At 35.6% G+C, this 6197-nt stretch overlaps 1 long non-coding RNA gene across 1 annotated transcript; it reads left to right on the top strand.

Moving 5' to 3' along the window:
* The first annotated feature begins 1154 nt into the window (after positions 1-1154).
* Positions 1155-5859, top strand: LOC145718240 (uncharacterized). Its single transcript, XR_014141670.1, has 4 exons — positions 1155-1424; positions 2125-2222; positions 4108-4213; positions 5067-5859. It is a non-coding gene; the product is annotated as an uncharacterized LOC145718240 (long non-coding RNA).
* Positions 5860-6197: the final 338 nt, after the last annotated feature.

The raw sequence follows: 6197 nt of genomic DNA, 5'->3' as shown, positions 1-6197 counted from the left end.
AAAATAAAGTAAGAGGAGCAGAAATGGCAGTATTCTCCAAGGCAAATAGAACTATTAAATGGGAGAAGAAAGGCATATTTTGTATTATTCTAGTTTTAACCCACCAAAAAGACAAAAGCCTTTTTAAAAAATTTAAATTGAATTAGACGGGTTGCCTGGGTGGCTCAGATGGTTAAGCGTCTGCCTTCAGCTCGGGTCATAATCTCCAGGTCCTGGGATCGAGCCCCACGTCAGGCTCCCAGCTCAGCAGGGAGTCTGCTTCTCCCTCTCCCTCTCCCCCTGCTTGTGCTCTCTCGGTCTTTCTCTCTCAGATAAATAAAATCTTTAAAAAAAATAAATAAATTCAATCAGCGAACTGACAGTACATCATTAGTTTCAGAGGTAGTGTTCAGTAATTTATCAGTTTCGAATAGCCTTTTTATAGAGGACAAGCAAGCATCAATATGTATAGAACAAGAACTGTTAGTAATAAGAGATTGATGAACCGTACCATTGTGGGAGAATTCAACACACCTCTTTCAGAAATTGGGAGATCCAGTAGAGAGGAAGGAACCAAACTGTAATCAGGAGACTGTGAATATCAAAATTCCACATTTTTCACATAGTGATGTATGCATCTTTGAATCCTGCCGACAGAACCTATCTTGCATGTCATTTCAATTTTCAGTTTTATTGATAAGAGATTATATATGGACTTCGTTTGTAACTTTTCCTCTGTATTTATGTTTATTTTCTCTTTGTATTCCTTCTGTTCTTTACTTTTGTTTTCTCTTGTTTAATCAGGCTTGCCTGAGATTTGTCTGTTTTATTGATATTTTTAGTGAGCGTTTGGTTTCATTGATCAAATCTTTCTTATCTTCTCTATGTAATTTTTGCTTATAATTTGATCAGAATTGATCTCTCATATGCTTATGGTTTATTTTGGCTTTTTGAGCTAGCTTCATGGGTTGAGTGCTTAATTTATTTTCAGTCTTCTGTGTTTTCTGTTTGCCTCTAAAAATATAAATGTATTTTGAAATGGCTTTAGGCACATTGCATAGGCTTTGATATCAAGTATTATATTGTTCATTTTAAAATAATCTTCAATATCCATTTTGATTTCTTTTTTGACTGAAGAATTATTTAGAAATATTTTTTTAAATTTTCAACTGTTAAAAATGTAGATCATGATATATTGGAGTCTCTACTCATCTCTTCCCTGCTAAATGTGTTGTCATTCTGAGCCAGGAAAGGGTTAGACCCTTTCTAGAGAGCCTTTACCACGTGAAGCATTAAGCAATGAATGAAGTCAAAATTTAGTTTTATTTTTAATAATTAAGATTTTTTTCCTCATTGTCTTTTATTTCCTTTAGTCTTACTGCTCTGATCCAAACCTCGTGTTAGATTTGAAGAACCTCATTGTGCTTTTTGCTGACACACTTCAGGTTTGTGACTTCTGTTTACATAGAGTTACCTAGATTAGTGTTCATCAGCTCTAGATCTTTTCCTTGTCTACCCAGCTTGAATAAATGCCTTTTAGTTTTTAGTTGTATTTCTTCTTTTCCTAGAGCTAGATCTTACCTTTTTATAGCATTTCCTGGTCATCACCTTGACCAGTTTATATTCTCATAAGTAGTTCCAGTCCCCTTTTTTTGCTCAGAGCCAAGTGAATTAATTGAACCACTCACTACCTTAGTTTTTTAAAATGTCCTTAATTCAGATACAATGCCTGAGTGATTTTGGAGTTTTTTAAAACTACTATCTTGAATAATGATTGTTGATTTGAACCACGAATCATATCCAATAAGATAGCATTAGAAGTGGTTAGCATTTCACATTTCTCTTCCTGTTCATGAAGTTTGCTAAGGGTACATGACGAGTTGCAGGGAGAACTTAGTGGACACTGTACCCAGTATATATTGATTTTAAATTTCATCTATTTTTTTTCTGCCTGGCTTAAATATTTTGGTATGTATCTTTTAATTCTTGAGAGATAAGCGCTAGACATTAGGTGGGAATGAAACATGCTGCTGTCATGCTTTCATTTAAATTGAATGATAATATATTTCAGTGCCTGATTTCTCTCATGTTGCTAATAAAAAAAAACACCCTATAAAATGAAGTTATTTTCTTATTTTGTTTCAGGTGTATGGTTTTCCTGTAAATCAGCTTTTTGACATGCTGTTAGAAATCAGAGATCAGTATAGTGAAACTCTGCTGAAGAAATGGGCAGGTATCTTCAGGTGAGAAATTATCTGTAGTCCTGTGTGGTATGTATGTGTACGTGTGCGCATGTGTGCTAGTGTCTATTCATGCATAAGGCTTCTCACATAAATAAGCAACAAGTATGTGTGGCTTATATATTCTAGCTGTGATCCAAGTTATGATTCTGAATTCAAGCAAATTGTAGAGATGTCCCAAATAAAATTCCCAAGATATCTGATCTCAGTGTATTATGTCTACTGTGTGGAGAGTCCCCAGACCCCATTTTGGCCTTTTTTCCCATCTTGAATAAATGTCAGATACCTGAGTTCATACCATTCAGATCATTTTGTGTCTTTTTTTTTTTTTTTTAAAGATTTTATTTATTTATTCATGAGAGACAGAGAGAGAGAGAGGCAGAGGGAGAAGCAGGCTCCCAAGGAGCAGGGAGCCTGATGCGGGACTCGATCCCAGGACCCTGGGATCATGACCTGAGCCGAAGGCAGACGCTTAACCATCTGAGCCACCCAGGCACCCCATTTTGTGTCTTCTTAATACATTTTTTGACTTTCTTTTTGAAGATCATGGCTAGTCTATAGTTCACTTATAGGGTAGTAGCTTTGAGCCCTTTTGAATAATTTAGGAGTTTTGGAACCTTTTTTGAAGACTTACTCATGTGATTCCTCACATTCTTCCTTCTCGACATTTAGAGAGGAAGCCTATTCCAAACCAGTGTTTGAAGTGTATTATTTAGATTTCATTTATTTATTTGTCAGAGAGAGAGAGAGCACAAGCAGGGGGAGCGGCAGGCAGAGGGAGAGGTAGGCTCCCCGCTGAGCAGGGAGCCCAGCGTGGGACTTGGTCCCAGGACTGTGGGATTGTGACCTGAGCCGAAGGGAGACGCTTAACCAACTGAGCCACCCAGGCGCCCCTGAAGTGTATTATTTAAATGGTTACTGCATCATGCATCGTGTATACAATAATATGAGAGTTACCCTGTTATACCTTGCACTGACAAATATCTACTTGGACTGTTTTCCTGGCACACAACCCATGTCAGATCACTTGAGTTTCTTCTCCTTTTGAGCCTTTATTCTCTTATTTAAAGTGATCTTCTTGCTTTATTGCAAGACCCTATCCCCAGATCAGCTTACCCCGTTTTCAAATTCTTCTAGCTTTAAGATTTTTCCTTTAATCTTACTAATGGTACAGTTGTGTTTATGGGAGGATTATGTCTGTAAGAACCTTGAAAATTAATAACATCGTATATCCATGGTCTTAAAGAGTGTCTGATCCGATCCCTTCAGTAAATTTGATTTTGATTTTGGTAGTATGGTCTCTGCTTTTAGAGAGTTTCCAGTCTAGTTAAGGAGCCAGTTCCTATGGATGAAGTTCATCCTTAACACAGAACAGTAGATGAAGTATATGAATATAATTTGGATTTATTATAGAAGTTACTTTTCCCCATCTGCCAATTTTGAAAGTTAGAATAGAAGATCTATTACAGTATTAAAGAACATAATCAAATATATTTTCTTTAAAAACAAAGCAGAAAACCCCCAAATAAAACCTTTTTGCTTTTTTTCCAAGCACACAGTCTTTTGTTGTTTACTACTCGTTTGCCTTATGGCTTCTACATGTTGCAATGAAATTTTGTTTCATCTAAAAATGTCAAATACTATGAGACTATGTTTATAATTGTGTTCCCTTTGTTTCAGAGTGTAGTTTTCTTTTGGTCTTCTGTTAAAGATGTTTTTACCTGAAATAGATAGCTTCACTGTAGAAGGAATGGGCTAGGGACTGGAAAACATTGTTTTGGTGGCTATATACATGCAACCATTTGAGTTTACCTGAAAACTACTTGTGATCACTACAGTGATTAACCAGCTCACCCTTCCTTCCTTCCTTCCTTCCTTTTCTTTCTAGAAACATACTTGATTCTGACAATTACAGTCCTATACCAGTAACAAGTGAAGAAATGTATAAAAAGGTGGTAGGACAGTTCCCATTCCAAGATACAGAGTTGGAAAAGGTAAGAGTACTTTAAAATAAACTTCTGTTTGCTTTGGCATCCTCTAAAAGTTTTCATTTTATCAGTTTCATTAAAGGCATTACCTCCAGCAATGCATTAGACCTCTAGAACACCTTCAGAGAATGATTTTGGGGCTTTAGAAGAACAGAAGTTCCTGTTTTGGGAATCAGTAGATGACCTGAGGGTCCTTTCACCTCTGAAGTGTTAGGAGTGTTGCTGGGCATGTTCCAATGTTGTTTATACTTTGAAATACTTGCTTTTATTATAGTTTGAGGACATTTTCTCCGCAAACATACAGTAAAAATTATCCCATGCTCTGTAATTCTATGGGTTTTGGCAGTGTATTGAGTCATATATGTACTACCACAATAATGACACCAAAACAGTTCCATCATCCTCAAAAGTTCCCTCATGCTGCTCCTTTTTAATCAATTCCTCCCAGCCCTAACCCTCAGCCTTTGGCAACCAGTGTAGTTGCTATCCATCTACTTTTGCCTTTTCAAGAATGCCATATGAACGGAATCATACAGTAGGTAACCTTTTGAGGCTGGCTTCTTTCACTCAGCATGATGCTTTTGAGATTTGTCTAAGTTGGTGTATGTAGCAGTAATTCATTCGTTTTTATTGCTGAATACTTACCACAGCCTTTTTTTTGGGCCCTTCATGTGTTGAAAGACATTTGAATTATCATTTATTTAAATTTATATCTCATTCTTTTCAGCATCAGGAAACTTTTGGAAACACTTTCTTAAATTTGAGGTTGTGTTAATTCCTTTTGCATTTTAATTAATTTATAAGTATCGTCAACGTATGTTGGTTTGTGACTTGCTTTCATTCATTCTTGCATTTATAGCAACCATTTCCAAAAAAGTTTCCTTTCTCTGAATTTGTGCCAAAAGTTTACAACCAAATTAAAGAATTTATTTATGCCTGCCTGAAGTTTTCGGAAGATCTTCACCTAAGGTATGCTTTGAAACAGTGGAAATGTAACAGATGTTGAGATTGTGACTATTAACGTGCATGGATATTCTGAAAACCTTTGCATAACCCCTTCAGCTCTGATTTTGAAAGTATTAATATTAGCCATTCACAGCATGGCATCTGCCATATTATAAAGTCATGGTAAAAGGGGAAGTTGGAAACTTGAAAATAATTCGTTTTTGTTTCTATTACTTTGCTTACTCTCTATTTTCATTGTAGATTTGCATTTCAACACTTTTTTTGTTAGTGAGAAGTCACTAGAAAACAGTATATTAATTTTTACTTTCTAAAATTGATGAGATTTTAAGGCCACCAGGGGAGTAGCAAGTATAATCCCTTGGAAACATCCTTCTTTCCAAATACTCTCTGGACTTGTTGAAGGTATCCTCATCTCCTTTAAGTTAAATTATTTGACTAATGTATACCAAGCCTATTTATGTCCCAGATACATCCTGCCTACTGGGAATGCAGAAGTAAAAGACACAGTTCTTTGCCCTCAGATATTGACAGTATGTACTGAGGATATTAGACATGAAAATATACCATGGCAAGTGCTGAAATATGGAGAGTTGACTTTCAAAACACCTAGAAGACTACTTAGCTCATCTTAAAGAATTTAAGGGGAATAGTCATTATGATTGTTTTTCTAAAAGACAGTATTTTAGACAATCTTTTAGATTGTCTTTTCTAAAAGATTATTGTCTTTTCTAGAAGAACCCCCTCCTCTCAGTGAATGATACTACCATTCACCCAAGCCAGAAATCTAAGAATCATTTCAACTCCTTATTTTCTATTAACTATTTTTATTAAAAACAAAGTTTCAAGCATTGGTCTATATTTTTGTAAACACTTTACAAATATATTAAAAACGTCTGTAAAACTGAAAATAGTACTAATCTATGAGGTACTAGAAAGTATACTCCATTTTTCAGAGGAAGAAAGTGAGCAGAGAGAGGTTTAGTAACGTTATCAAGATCACACAGGAGTGGTTTTTTAAAAAAAA

The sequence above is a fragment of the Leptonychotes weddellii genome, unplaced genomic scaffold (genome assembly GCF_054177405.1).
Source record: "Leptonychotes weddellii isolate Sample4059 unplaced genomic scaffold, ASM5417740v2 HiC_scaffold_12547, whole genome shotgun sequence".
In the NCBI taxonomy this organism is placed as follows: Eukaryota; Metazoa; Chordata; class Mammalia; order Carnivora; family Phocidae; genus Leptonychotes; species Leptonychotes weddellii.
Note: the sequence above shows the minus strand (reverse complement) of the source record. Positions and strands in the feature narration are given on the sequence as shown.